At 38.8% G+C, this 16053-nt stretch overlaps 1 long non-coding RNA gene across 1 annotated transcript in view; it reads left to right on the top strand.

The window, feature by feature from the left end:
• Positions 1-16053, top strand: part of LOC106998893 (uncharacterized) — a 33030-nt gene that overhangs the window by 14399 nt on the left and 2578 nt on the right. The gene's annotated exons all lie outside the window — the stretch shown is intronic.

The following is a 16053-nucleotide window of genomic DNA, read 5'->3' as shown; positions in this document are numbered from 1 at the left end:
ACAGTGGAGTGTTGAAGTCTCCCATTATTATTGTATGGGAGTCTAAGTCTCTTTGTAAGTCTCTAAGGACTTGCTTTATGAATCTGGGTGCTCCTGTATTGGGTGCGTATATATTTAGGATAGTTACCTCTTCCTGTTGAATTGATCCCTTTACCATTATGTAATGGCCTTCTTTGTCTCTTTTGATCTTTGATGGTTTAAAGTCTGTTTTATCAGAGACTAGTATAGCAACCCCCGCTTTTTTTTGTTCTCCATTTGCTTGGTAAATCTTCCTCCATCCCTTTATTTTGAGCCTATGTATGTCTCTGCGTGTGAGATGGGTCTCCTGAATACAGCAGACTGATGGGTCTTGACTCTTTATCCAGTTTGCCAGTCTGTGTCTTTTAATTGGAGCATTTAGTCCATTTACATTTAAGGTTAATATTGTTATGTGTGAACTTGATCCTGCCATTATGATATTAACTGGTTATTTTGCTCGTTAGTTGATGCAGTTTCTTCCTAGCCTCGATGGTCTTTACATTTTGGCGTGTTTTTGCAATGGCTGGTACCGGTTGTTCCTTTCCATGTTGAGTGCTTCCTTCAGGATCTCTTGTAAGGCAGGCCTAGTGGTGACAAAATCTCTAAGCATTTGCTTATCTGTAAAGGATTTTATTTCTCCTTCACTTATGAAACTTAGTTTGGCTGGATATGAAATTCTGGGTTTAAAAGTCTTTTCTTTAAGAATGTTGAATATTGGCCCCCACTCTCTTCTGGCTTGGAGAGTTTCTGCCGAGAGATCTGCTGTTAGTCTGATGGGCTTCCCTTTGTGGGTAACCCGACCTTTCTCTCTGGCTGCTCTTAAGATTTTTTCCTTCATTTCAACTTTGGTGAATCTGGCAATTATGTGTCTTGGAGTTGCTCTTCTCGAGGAGTATCTTTGTGGCGTTCTCTGTATTTCCTGGATTTGAATGTTGGCCTGCCCTACTAGGTTGGGGAAGTTCTCCTGGATGATATCCTGAAGAGTGTTTTCCAACTTGGTTCCATTTTCCCCCTCACTTTCAGGCACCCCAATCAGACGTAGATTTGGTCTTTTTACATAATCCCATACTTCTTGCAGGCTTTGTTCATTTCTTTTTCTTCTTTTTTCTTTTGGTTTCTCTTCTCGCTTCATTTCATTCATTTGATCCTCAATCGCTGATACTCTTTCTTCCAGTTGATCGAGTCGGTTACTGAAGCTTGTGCATTTGTCACGTATTTCTCGTGTCATGGTTTTCATCTCTTTCATTTCGTTTAGGACCTTCTCTGCATTAATTACTCTAGCCATCAATTCTTCCACTTTTTTTTCAAGATTTTTAGTTTCTTTACGCTGGGTACGTAATTCCTCCTTTAGCTCTGAGAAATTTGATGGACTGAAGCCTTCTTCTCTCATCTCGTCAAAGTCATTCTCCGTCCAGCTTTGATCCGTTGCTGGCGATGAGCTGCGCTCCTTTGCCAGGGGAGATGCGCTCTTATTTTTTGAATTTCCAGCTTTTCTGCCCTGCTTTTTCCCCATCTTTGTGGTTTTATCTGCCTCTGGTCTTTGATGATGGTGATGTACTGATGGGGTTTTGGTGTAGGTGTCCTTCCTGTTTGATAGTTTTCCTTCTAACAGTCAGGACCCTCAGCTGTAGGTCTGTTGGAGATTGCTTGAGGTCCACTCCAGACCCTGTTTGCCTGGGTATCAGCAGCAGAGGCTGCAGAAGATAGAATATTTCTGAACAGCGAGTGTACCTGTCTGATTCTTGCTTTGGAAGCTTCCTCTCAGGGGTGTACTCCACCCTGTGAGGTGTGGGGTATCAGACTGCCCCTAGTGGGGGATGTCTCCCAGTTAGGCTGCTCAGGGGTCAGGGACCCACTTGAGCAGGGAGTCTGTCCCTTCTCAGATCTCAACCTCCGTGTTGGGAGATCCACTGCTCTCTTCAAAGCTGTCAGACAGAGTCGTTTGCGTCTGCAGAGTTTTCTGCTGCTTTTGTTGTTGTATAGTTGTGCCCTGTCCCCAGAGGTGGAGTCTACAGAGACAGGCAGGTTTCCTTGAGCTGCTGTGAGCTCCACCCAGTTCGAGCTTCCCAGCGGCTATGTTTACCTACTTAAGCCTCGGCAATGGCGGGCGCCCCTCCCCCAGCTTCGCTGCTGCCTTGCCGGTAGATCACAGACTGCTGTGCTAGCAATGAGGGAGGCTCCGTGGGTGTGGGACCCTCCCGGCCAGGCGTGGGATAGGATCTCCTGGTGTGCCTGTTTGCTTAAAGCGCAGTATTGGGGTGGGAGTTACCCGATTTTCCAGGTGTTGTGTGTCTCAGTTCCCCTGGCTAGGAAAAGGGATTCCCTTCCCCCTTGCGCTTCCCAGGTGAGGCAATGCCTCGCCCTGCTTCAGCTCTCGCTGGTCGGGCTGCAGCAGCTGACCAGCACCGATCGTCCGGCACTCCCCAGTGAGATGAACCCAGTACCTCAGTTGAAAATGCAGAAATCACCGGTCTTCTGTGTCGCTCGCGCTGGGAGTTGGAGACTGGAGCTGTTCCTATTCGGCCATCTTGCTCCGCCCCCCCCCGAAATACCATTTTACACCCACTCAAATGGCTATTATTAAAAAAATCACCCAGAAAATAACAAGTGTTGGTGAGGATGTGGCGAAACTGGAACCCTTGTGCATTGCTTCTGGGAATGTGAAATTGTACAGTAATTCTTCAAAAAATTAAAAACAGAATTACTACAAGATCCAGTAATTCCACTTCTGGATATACACTCAAAAGAAGTGAAAGTAGGGACTTGAACAGATATTTATACATTCATCTTCACAATAAGCATTTCAACAATAGTCAAAAGGTAGAAGTAACCCAAATGTTCATCAACAGATGAATGGATAAACAAATTGTGATATATACATATAATGAAATATTATTTAGCCTTAAAAAGGAAGAAAATTCTGACATGCTACAACATGAACGAAACTCGAAGACATGCTAAGTGAAATAAGTCAATCATAAAAGACGAATATTGTATGGGATTCCTCTTTGATATGAGGTTCCTAGAGGAGACAAAATCATAGAGGCAGAAAGTAGAATGATAGTTGCCAGGGGTTGGGGGAAGGAGGAAATGCAGAGTTTGTGTTGAGTACATATAGGATTTCAATGCGGAAGATTGAAAAGTTCTGAAAATGAATGGTGGTGATGATGATTGCACAACAATATAAATGTACTTAATGCCATACAACTGTACACTTAAAAATAGTTCAGGTGATAAATTTTAGGTTGAGTGTATTTCACTACAATAAAAAACAAATCTGATTAAATGCACATTCCTTTTTTGTCCTGTAAAACAAATCATATCAAAGTAAATACACATTCTAATTCTCTTATCCTAGGTAGTATATCCTGGAGTCCTCATTCCTGCCTTTCTCTATGTTCCCATTTCCCTTATCTCTGCTCTCAATAAGATTGTTGTAGATTAATTGCCCCAATCTGAGCCCTGCAGCATTTTCTTTTCTGACTACTTCAGTTGTCAGTTTCTATGCTGATGGATTCATCTTTGGATAACAAGTATTAAATAATTGTGTAATGTGTGCGGGGCACTGTGGTCAGTTCTGTGGACAATACGGTGGAATATGGGCCCAATGACTTGACGCTGTGCTCTGACAAGATAGGGTATTGGAAGATAGGGCACATGGGACACAGACAATACCTCCAAAGGAAAATAATGCTTGATAGACCCACAGTGAGTAATACAGATCAGAACTGCTTTGGGAACTTTGAGAGAGAACTGGGAGAGATGCGGTTGAAACAAGCTTTGGAGAATGGTAGGATTTGATTATGTGGAGATGGGAAGCATTGAACTCAGAGAAAATTTATCAGTTCTTTATGAACATGTGCAGACTTTGTTAACCTTAGCACCACTGAGATTTTGTACTGTAAGCTTTTTATTGTGGGCGCTTTCCTGTACATTTTAGGATGCTTAGCATCTTCCCTGGCCTCTACACACTAGATACCAGTAATTCCCTCCTTCACCCCAGTTGTAACAATCAAAAATATCTCCAAACACTTCAGATCTTTCCTGGAGGGCAAAAAAAAGCTCCCCCTGCCACCCCAAATTTGAAAACCGCTGCTATATAGAACCGGTGTCAGGGAAACATCAGTTTGAAAAGGGCAGAAAGTCCATTCCTGAGAGTGTCTTTCAAAATCTGTGTATTCCAAGTGCTCGTTTTGGCACCTGTTATGTATGGATAGTTTTTAAGTCTTTTGTTCATTACTGTTTAAACGGTGCTATACACAGGCTGATCCTACCTTTAAAAGAGCCTAGAAGTAGAAGGATCATTTAGGAAGGTTTTTTAATAATTCAGAAAATAGATATAAAGACCTAAACTGAGGTTGTGATACTTGGGATAGAAAGGGGATGGGTGGATGAATTTGTGTGAAGGAAGGACAAACAGAACTTGGGGGCAGGAGGCAATACATCTGGGCAAGTTGAGTAGAAGAAAAGAGAGGCCCGGGTCTTCTTGAGAAGAAGATAAATCAGTGTAGATGTAAACTTAAGTCTCTTGATAACTAAGGGTTGAATGTGAACAACTTATTGTGAACAAATGATTAATTATTTCAAATCATGAAAATAACTTCTAGTCAAGTTGAATGTGGAATCATCTATAGGTAAAGGAGGTAGGAAAATTTAGACTTCATTTAGTCTTTTTTTTTTTTTTTTTTTGAGACAGAGTTTCACTCTTGTTGCCCAGGCTAGAGTGCAATGGCATGATCTCGGCTCACTGAAACCTCTGCCTCCTGGGTTCAAGCAATTCTCCTGCCTCAGCCTCCCGAGTAGCTGGGATTACAGGCACCTGCCACCATGCCTGGCTAATTTTTGTATTTTTAGTAGAGACGGGGTTTTACCGTGTTGGCTAGGCTCATCTTGAACTCCTGACTTCAAGTATCTGCCCTCCTTGGCATCCCAAACTGCTGGGATTACAGTTGTGAGCCACCACACCTGGCTTAGATTTTATTTAGTCTTCTCTCAGAAAGAAAAGATTGTAAGAAGGAGAAAAGCACTGCAAAATCTTTTTTTCTCTGTAATATCTATTTGAGATGTAAAGATGAATAATCTCTGATTTGGGATTCGGAAATCTGCGTTTGGAACTCAGCGTGTCCCTTCAAAAGCTCTCAGAGAATTAAAAACTTTGTGCTTTTAAAAATTCTAAACCATTTCTCCATTTTCACAGAGGAAATACAGACAAAGCAAGGGCAAAATTTCAGCATGAGGGCCTCCCCCTGGCTCACAGCCTTGGCTGTTGCTAAGCTGGTGAGCATCATATTGTCATTTGAGAAAGCCAGCTGCATAGCTAGATAGAGTGAGCCTGCCTCTTCAATTCCAAGACTGTAATTATGCTAAAATGGGATCTTGCAGCAGTGAATATAAAGAGAAGCCTTGGAATATATCTCCTACACTAAACAACTTTATGGTTGAAAGGAAGCAATTACTAAGAACAAGACGAGACTAAGTAAAAACAGCATAACTTTCCACCTTGGGTATTGACAGTATTGTGCTGACCTCAAACAGTCTTTGCTTCCTCGCTGCAACCCACCGAAAGCCATAATAAGTCCAGCTTGCTAGCCTGATTTTTAGATCAAGTGGAAATAATTTTAAAAAATGAAACTCCCCTCCCCTCACTCAATTTAAAGCAACTTTCTAAATGGACTTAATAATAACAGTAATCCTACCGAAGTTTTTGTATTAGTTATCCTTGTCACCAAGACTTAGAAAGATATTAGGTATTCACGTAAGCCCTTCTCTACTCAATGAATCAGCTCTACCTTCCTAAGTTATCACCATCCAGTTGCAAGTAGAGCTGTCTGCGGATAGGACAGATATGAAAACAGTAGAAAAGGAGGATTCTTAATTCTTTTACTTCATGACTGAAGGTAGCAGAAAAAGGAAATTGGGTATAGAACAAGATTATGTATAAGACGGAAAACTGAAAATTAGATCCACCTACAATAGCGCACCCAACCACCTCCTCATTCTGACTTTGCAGTCTGTAATTGAACAGGTTCATCCTGACCCTCTATCTGCAAAGTATATTATAAGGCTATGTGAAAACAGGTGGTGTTTGAGAACAAGCACACTCAGGCCAGGTCTGCACAAGTTAATTAGATCACTTAGCTCTCTTGATAATTCTAGAACCCAAAATATCAACTTTTACCTAAATTATACAGATGGTCATGCTTGGGGACATTTATCACTTACTCTTCTGGAGGTCTTACCCAAAGCATAAGACAATAGGAAGAAATAGGATAGGAGATATTGAGAGGAAATAATAAAAAATGTCATGATCTTTAAATGATATGATTGCCTTTCTAGAAAATTTAAGACAAAGAAAAACAATGAGGTCTAATGAGAGATATCAGTAAAAAAGTCAGGAATGACTATAAACGTACCAAAATCAATAGGTTTCTTACACATCAGCAATAATGTTATAAAATATGATGTGTAAATGAGAAGAATTCTTTAATTAAATCAAGATATTTGCATCCAATGTAACTACACTACAGTCATTACAAAGATGGTGTACATCTCTATAACATGACATGGAAAGAGATCTAAAACGTTTGGTAAAAGGAAATAGCAAAGTCCAAACAGTGTGTAAAGTATCAAAGTAAATGAAATTATATATGTAAACGTGTATGTGCATATGAGTGTGTGTATGTGTTTATACACTTATGTGCCACATAATATGTTTGGTCAGCAATGAACCACATATACAACGGTGATCCAAAAATATTATAATGGAGCTGAAAAATTCCTATTGGCTAGTAATGCAGTAGCCATGGTAGTGTCTTCGCACAAAGCATTGCTCATCTGTTTGTGGTGGTGCTGGTGTAAACTAACCTACTGCACTATGAATCATATAAAAAGTATAGCAATACAATTATGTACGTTATAATACTTGAAAATGATAATAAACAACTGTTACTGGTTTATGTGTTTACCATATTATACTTTTTATCATTATTTTGGAGTATACTCCTTCTACTTATATATATTAAAAGTTTAACTGCAGGCAGGACGCAGTGGCTCATGCCTGTAATCCCAGCACTTTGGGAGGCCAAGGCAGGTGGATCACTTGAGGTCAAGAGTTCGAGAGCCAGCCTGGCTAACATGGTTAAACTCCGTCTCTACTAAAAATACAAAAATTAGCTGAGCATGGTGGCACGCACCTGTAATCCCAGTTACTCAGGAGGCTGAGGCAGGAGAATCACTTGTACCTAGAAGGTGGAGGTTGCAGTGAGCCAAGATCATGCCACTGCACTCCAGCCTGGGCACTAGAGAGACTCCAGCTCAAAAAAAAGAAAAAAAAATTGACTGTAAAATAGCCTCAGACAGGTCCTTTAGAAGGTAGCCCAAAAGAAGGCATTGTTGTCACAGGAGATGACAACTCTATGTGTGTTATTGCCTCTGAAGACCTTCCAGTGGGACAAGATGTGGAGGAGGAAAACAGTGATATTGATGATCCTGACCCTGCTTAGGCCTAGGCTGATATGTATATTTGTGTCTTAGTTTTTAACAAAAGCTTAAAAAGTAAAAAAAAAAAAAAAAAAAAAGGAAAAAGCTTATAAAATAAGGATAGAAAGAAAATATTTTTGTGCAGCTGTCCAATGCTTTTGTGTGCATGTGTGGGTTATTTTATTTTATTTTTTAGAGACGGGGTTTTACTATGTTTCCCAGGCTGGTCTAGAACTCCCGGGCTCAAGCAATCCTCCCGCCTCAGCTTCCCAAAGTGCTGGGATTACAGGCCTGAGCCACCATGTCCAGCAGTGTTTTAAGCTAAGTGTTACTACAAAAGAGTCAAAAAGTTTACAAATTTAAAAATTTATAAAGTAAAAATGTTACAGTAAACTCAGGCTAATTTATTATTAAAGCAAGAACAAATTTTAAAATAAATTGAGTGCAGCCTAAGCATACAGCGTTTGTAAAGTCTGCAGTAGCACACAGTAATGTCCTAGGCCTTCACAATCACTTGCCACTCACTCGCTGACTTACCCAGAGCAACTTCTCGTCCTGTAAGCTCCATTCATGGTAAGTGCCTTACACAAGTGCACCATTTAAAAAAAATCTTTTATGCGGTATTTTAATTGTATCTTTTCTGTGTTTAAATACACAAATACTTTATGTTTATGTTTACTATGTTTAAATACACAAATTGTGGCACCACTATGATACAACTGCCTACAGTATTCAGCACAGTAACATGCTGTACAGGTTTGTAGCCTGGGAACAATAGACTATATATACAGCTATATACAGCCTAGGAGAATTAGATTTTATATATATGTAGTCTAGGTGTGTAGTAGGCTATACCATCTCGGTTTGTGTAAGTATACTCCATTATGTTCACACAATGATGAAATTGCTTACTTTCTCAGAATGAAGAATATATTCCTTCAGCAGGGATACATTCATTTCTCAGAACTATCCCTGTTGTTAAGTGACACATGACTGGATATAAAGTATACATAATATATACATATATGCTGGAAAAGAATCTGGAAGAACATAACCCATCCCTTTAAAGTGGTTTTCTTATGGGTGGGGAAGAGCTGGAATTATGGCTTTCTCTTTCTCTAGTCTATATTTCTCTAATATTTTTACATGACAATTATGTATTATATTTGAAATCCAAGGAAGAGGCTAAGTGCAGTGGCTCACGTTTGTAATCCCAACACTTTGCGAGGTCAAGGCAGGAGGACTGCTTGAGCCCAGGAATTCAAGACCAGCCTGGGTGACATAGGGAGTCCTGGTGTCTTTAAAAAAAAATTATCCAGACAAGGTGATGCGTGCCTGTGGTCCCAGCTACTCAGGAGGATGAGGCCGGAGAATCGCTTGAGCCTGGGAGATGGAGGCTGCAGTGAGGTGTGATAGCGCCACTGCACTCCAGCCTGGGTGACAGAGCTAGACTCTGTCTCAAAACAAACACACAAAAAGCCAAAGAAAGCAATGAATATTAAAAATATAAAAAAGAAAAATTAAATGTTAAGAATCTTCTTGAGCTCTCCTTTTATAGAGAATTTAAAAGCTCACCTCCTTAAGACTGAAATTGAAAATGAATAGCTACAAAAATGGGAATAGAATGTTCTAAGCTTTGGGTCAGTAAGAAAAGTAACTATGTGCTAATATTGTTAAATCAAAACATATTTTAAAAGATAGACCCAGCATTGGAAATTTCCTATTTTCTCTAGTGTTTAAATCAACCTCTTTAAATATTATATATTTTTCTGATTATGTCAGTAATTCACGTTTATTCCAAGGATTTAGAAAATATCAAAAAGAACAAAGAAGGAAACAGAAATGACCTATAATCATGTTCTTCAGAGATAACCAAAATTAATATTAATATTTTTGTGATACATATTTCCCGTTAGTCTTTTAATTAACACATAGGTATATTTTTAAAAAAGGGATTATAACTATTTTCATCTGACAACACATAATGAAGGTGTCCCACTGCCATTCTTTGGAATAGCATTGAATATTACCATTACTTCTTATTTTTGTTATAATTATCACTATAATCCATACATTTATGTTAAAATTGTTAGTTAAAAAAATTAGATACAGGCTGGGTGCGGTGGCTCATGCCTGTAATCCTAGCACTTTGGGAGACCGAAGTGGGCAGATTGCCTGAGCTCAGGAGTTTGAGACCAGCCTGGGCAACACGGTGAAACCCCGTCTCTACTAAAATACAAAAAATTAGCTAGGCGTGGCAGCGTGCGCCTGTAGTTCCAGCTACTCAGGACGCTGAGACAGGACAATCGCTTGAACCCGGGAAGCGGAGGTTGCAGTGAGCCAAGATCACGCCACTGCACTCCAGCCTGGGTGACAGAGCGAGACTCCGCCTCAAAAACAAACAAACTAAAAAGATACATGAGTCAAAGGACCTTTTCTGAGTTATTTACAGCTATGTCCCCAGTGCAGGGAACAGAGACTGATTCTTAGTAGAGAATAAACATTAATGAATGAATTTCATTTCCCCACGCCAGGAGGGCTTAAGCCTTAGTATGTATAAGCATTATCAGGAGAACTTGTTAATGCACAATTCCAAGATCTCAGCCCCAGAGATATTGATTCAGATGTCTTTGGTGGGGCCAGAGTGATCCTGATGCTGAGACCAACCTTTGGGAAACACTGCCTTACGCTAAATACATAGAATAATCACTGAATCTTTAAAAGCATCAAGGTTTTGAAGACCTCTGATTTATATTGTTAATTTACCTTCCTGAAAAGTTTTGCCAACTTACTGCTTTAAAGCAACCTCCTTCTACCTTGTGACATGTAAAACTGCCTATTTCATGGTCTTTCATCAACACTGTGTATTACTGATTTAAAAAAATTATGACCAATTTGATAGGAACAAGGAAGAAAAAATAAATAGCTTCTCATTAAAGATACAGAAAGTCATAAAAGAAAGTCACAATCATCTAAATTCACACCATCTGGAATGAGTTACCTTATTGACCTCTTGGCATGATTCTTTCTAGCCTTTTTTGTTTTTTCTGCTTTATTGAGATATAGTTGACAAATACAAATTGTATATATTCAAGGTGTACGAAGTGATGATTAGATATACATATACACTGTGAAATGATTGCCACAACTAAGCTGATTAACATATCTGCCACCTCACATAGTTACCTTTTTTTGTGGTAAAAATACTTAAGATTCACTCAGTAAATTTCAAGTACACAATACATTACCTATAGTCCATGCTATACATTAGGTCCCCAGAAATTATTCATCTTATAACTGTAAGTTTGTACCCTTTGACCAACATCTATTTTTCCACCCCCTCAATTTTTGCTTTTTAAATAAAACAATCATTATTGTTGTTTTAAAAATGGTACTTGCTTATTATAGAGAATGTGTATAATGAAAAAGAACAAATATGAAGATTAAAAACAGCCCAGATTGCACCATGTAGACATAATTAGACTTAATATAAGAAATGACTTTAGACATCTTTCTTTTTCCTTTATTTACTTTTTTAATTTTAATTTTTTAAAATTTTAGGTTCAGGGGTACATGTGCAGGTTTGTTATACAGGTAAATTGTGTGTTGTGGAGCTTTTGTGTACAGATTATTTTGTCACCCAGGTAATAAGCATAGTTCCTGATAGGTAGTTTTTCCATCTCTCCCTCCTCCCACCCTACACCCTCAAGTAGGCCCCGGTATCTGTTGTTCCCTTCTTTGTGTCCATGTGTATTCAATGTTTAACTCCCACTTATAAGTGAGAACATGTGATACTCTGTTCCTGTGTTAGTTCACTTAGGATAGTGACCTCCAGTTCCATCCATGTTGCTGCAAAGGACATGATCTCCTTTATTTTTTTAATAACTGTGTAGTATGTGTATGCACCACATTTTAATTATCCAGTCTATCACTGATGGTCATTTAGGTTGATTCCATGTTTTCCCTGTTGTGAATAGTGTTGCAATAAACATATACATGCACATGTCTTTATGGTATAATAGAACTATTTATATTCCTTTGAGTGTTGTATTAGTCTGTTTTCATGCTGTTGATAAAGACATACCTGAGACTAGGAAGAAAAAGAGTTTTAATTGGACTTACTCTTCCACATGGCTGGGGAGGCCTCAGAATCATGGTGGGAGGTGAAAGGCACTTCTTACATGGTGGCAGCAAGAGAAAATGAGGAAGAAGCAAAAGCAGAAACCTCTGTTAAACCCATCAGCTCTTGTGAGACTTATTCACAATCATGAGAATAGCATGGGGAAGACCAGCCTCCGTGATTCAGTTGCCTCCCCCTGGGTCCCTCCCACCACATGTGGGAATTCTGGGAGATGTAATTCAAGTTGATATTTGGGTGGGGACACAGCCAAACCATATCAGGTATATAGCTATTAATGAGATTGCTGGATCAAATGGTAATTCTGTTTTAAGTTCTTTGAGAAATCATCACACTTCTTGCCACAATGGCTGAACTGATTTACATCTCCATCAGCATGTATAAGTGTTCTCTTTTCTCTGCAACCTCTGCAGCATCTGTTATTTTTTGACTTTTTAATAATAGCCATTCTAACTAGTGCGAGATGGTATCCTTGTGGGTTTGATTTGTATTTCTCTAATGATTGGTAATGTTGAGCATCTTCTCATATGCCCTTTGGCTGCATGTATGCCTTCTTTTGAAAAGTGTCTGGTCATATCCTTTGTCCACTTTTTAATGGGATTGTTTGTTTTTTCCTGCTAATTTGTTCAAGTTCCTTATAGATTCTGGATATTAGACCTTTGTCAGATACATAGTTTGCAAATATTTTCTTCCATTCTGTAGGTTGTTTACTCTGCTGATAGTTGCTCTTTAGTTTAATTATGTCCCATTTGTCAATTTTTGTTTTTGTTTCAATTGCTTTTGGCATCTTCATCACGAAATCTTTGCTGGGGTCTATGTCCAGAATGGTATTTCCTAGGTTGTTGCCCAAAGTTTTTATAGTTTTAGGTTTTGCATTTAAATCTTTAATCCATCTTGAGTTGATTTTTGTATGCAGTGTAAGAAAGGGTTCCAGTTTCAACCTTCTGCATATGGCTAGCCAGTTATCCCAGCATGATTTATTGAATAAGAAGTCCTTTCCCCATTGCTTGTTTTTGTTGACTTTGTCGAATATCAGATGATTGTAGGTGTGTGACATAATTTCTGGCCTCTCTATTCTGTTCCATTGGTTTATGTGTCTATTTTTGTACCAGTACTATGCTGTTTTGGTTACTGTAGCCTTGTAGTATAGTTTGAAACTAGGTAGTGAAATGCCACTGGCTTTTTTTTTTTCTTTTTTTTTTTCTTAGGATTGCCTTGGCTATTCAGGCTCTTTTTGGGTTCAACATGAATTTTACTGATTTGCATATGTCAAAACCTGGCATTCCAGGTATAAAGCCTACTTGATCATGGTGGAGTAGCTTTCTGATGTGCTGCTAGATTCATTTTTGCAGTATTTTGTTGAGGATTTTTGCATCTATGTTCATCAAGGATTTTTGCCTGATGGTTTTGTATGTGTCTGTGTGTCTCTGCCAGGTTTTGGTATCAGTATGATGCTGGTCCCATAGGATGAGTTAGGGAAAATTTCCTCCTCTTCATGTTTTGGGAACAGTTTTAGAAGGAATGATACTAGCTCTTCATTGTATATCTGATAGAATTTGGCAGTGATTCTGTCTAGTCTTGGGTTTTTATGTTGGTAGGCTTTTTGTTTTTACTGATTCAATTTTAGAACTCGTTATTGTTCTGTTCAGGGATTCAATTTCTTCCTGGTTCAATCTTGGCATATTTCCAGGAACTTATCAATTTCTTCTAGATTTTCTAGTTTGTAGGCATAGAGGTGTTCATAGTAGTCTCTCAGGATTCTTTTGTATTTCTGTTGGGTCAGTAGTAATGTCCCATTGTCATTTCTCCTTGTGTTTATTTGGCCCTTCTCTTTTGTTTTGTTTGTTAGTCTAGCTAGCAATCTATCAGTCTTATTTATTCTTTCAAAGACTCCAACTCCTGGTTTACTTATCTTTTGCATGGGTTTTCCACATCTCAATTCCCTTCAGTTCTGCTTTGATTTTGGTTATTTCTTGTCTTTTAGCTTTGGGGTTGCTTTGCTGTGGCTTCTCTAGTTCTTTTAGTTGTGATATTAGGTTGATAATATGAGATCTTTCTAACTTTTTGATGTGGGCATTTAGTGCTATAAATTTCCCTCTTAACACTGCTTTAGCTGTGTCCAAGACATTCTGATATGCTGTATGTTTGTTCTCATTAGTTTCATAGAACTTCTTAATTTCTGCCTTAATTTCATTATTTACTCAAAAGTAATTCAGGAGCAGGTTGCATAATTTCCTTGTAATTGCATGTTTTTGAGTAATTTTTTAAAGTCTTGATTTCTATTTTTATTATGCTGTTGTCCGAGAGCATGTTTGGTATGATTTTGGTTCTTTTGCATTTGCTGAGGATTGTTTTATGTCCAATTGTTGGTCGATTTTAGAGTATGTGGCATATGGCAAAGAGAAGAATGTATATTCTATTGTTTTGGGATGGAGAGTTCTGTAGATGTCTGTTTGGCCCATCTGGTCAACTGTCAAGCTCAGGTCCTGAATATCTTTGTTAGTTTTCTGTCTTGATGATCCATCTAATACTGTCAGTGGGGTGTTGACGTCTCTATTTATTGTGTGGGTGGGTTCTAAGTCTCTTCATAGGTCTCTAAGAACTCGCTTTATGAATCTGGGTGATCCTGTGTTGGTATTTAGGATAATTAGGACTTCTTGTTGAATTGAACCTTTTACCATTATGTAATGCCCTTCTTTGTCTTTTTTGACCATTATTGTGATGTCCTTCTTGTCTTTTTGACCATTGTTGGTTTAATGTCTGTTTTGTCTGAAATTATAACAGAAACCTCTGCTTTTTTTTTCTGTTTTCTTTGTGCTTGGTAATTTTTTCTCCATTCCTTTATTTTGAGGCTATGGGTGTCATTGCATATGAGATGGGTCTCTTGAAGACAGCATATAGTTGGGTTGTGCTTCTTTATCCAACTTGCCACTCAGTGCCTTTAAATTGGGGCATTTAGCCTGTTTACTTTCAAGATTAATATTGACATGTGCAGATTTGATCCCATCATCATGTTGTTAGCTGGTTGTTATGCAGACTTAATTGTGTGGCTGCTTTGTAGTGTCAATGGTCTATGTACTTAAGTGTATTTTTGTGGTAGCCAGTAATGGTCTTTCCTTTTGACATTTAGCACTCCCTTAAGGACCTCTTGTAAAATAGGTCTAATGGTAATTAATTCCCCTAGCATTTGCTTGTCTGAAAAGGATTTTATTTCTCTTTTGCATATGAAGCTTAGTTTGGCTGGATGTGAAATTCTTGGTTGGAATTTCTTTTCTTTATGAATATCAAATATAGCCCCCCAATCTCTTCTGGCTTGTAGCATTTCTGCTGAAAGGTCTGTTTTTAGCTTGATGGGGTTCCCTTTGTAGGTGTCCTGACCCTTCTCTCTAGCGGCCTTTAACATTTTGTCTTTAATTTTGACCTTGGAGAATCTGATGACTATGTGTCTTGTGGATGATCATCTTGTATAGTATCTTGCAGGGGTTCTCCGCATTTCCTGAATTTGAATGTTGGCCTCTCTGGTGTGTTTGGGGACATTCTCATGGATGATATTCTCAACTGTGTTTTCCAAGTTGCCTACTTTCTCTTCCTCTCTTTCAGGGATGCCAATGAGTCGTACATTTGTTCTCTTTACATAATCCTATATTTTTCAGAGATTTTCTTCATTCTTCTTTATTACTTTTTGTTTATTTTTGTCTGACTGATTTATCACAGAGAACTAGTCTTTGAGCTCTAAGATTCTTTCCTCAGTTTCATTGTTTCTGCTGTTAATACTTGTGATTGCATTATGACATTCTTGAGGTGAGTTTTTCAGTTCTTTCAGATCTGTTTGGTTCTTTCTCAAAATGGCCATTTCATCTTTACTCTCCTGTGTCATTTTATTGTGTTCCTTAGATTTTTTTGGACTGGGTTTTGACTTTCTCCTGAATGTCAATGATCTTCATTCCTATCCATAATCTGAATAATATTTCTGTCATTTCAGTCATTTCAGATTGGTTAAGAACAGGGGGACTAGTGTGATTATTTGGAGGTAAGAAAACACTCTGACTCTTTGAGTTGCCAGAGTTCTTGAGCTGGTTCTTTCTCATCTGTGTAGGCTGGGCTGGTAATCCTTCACTGTTTGAAGTTGCTGTCCTTTGAATGGCTTTTTCTTTTTATCTTCTTTGATGCCCTTGGGGGTTTGATTGTGGTAAAAGGTGGGTTCAGTCAACTGAGTTCATTTCTGGAAGATTTTAGGGAACCAGGGCCCAGGTCAGCACTCCTGGTCTGCATACTCTAGTTTTGTGGGGCTGGTACCAGGTCCCTGCCTTTGTTCTCCGGCCCTTTGAAATCAGAAACCTGTTGCACAGGAGGAGCCAAGGTGTTCTTGGTCTACTGGCCACAATACTCCAATGAGTCGTACCAGCCAAAGTGCTTCA

Source organism: Macaca mulatta, chromosome 6, assembly GCF_049350105.2.
Source record: "Macaca mulatta isolate MMU2019108-1 chromosome 6, T2T-MMU8v2.0, whole genome shotgun sequence".
NCBI classification, from domain to species: Eukaryota; Metazoa; Chordata; class Mammalia; order Primates; family Cercopithecidae; genus Macaca; species Macaca mulatta.
Note: the sequence above shows the minus strand (reverse complement) of the source record. Positions and strands in the feature narration are given on the sequence as shown.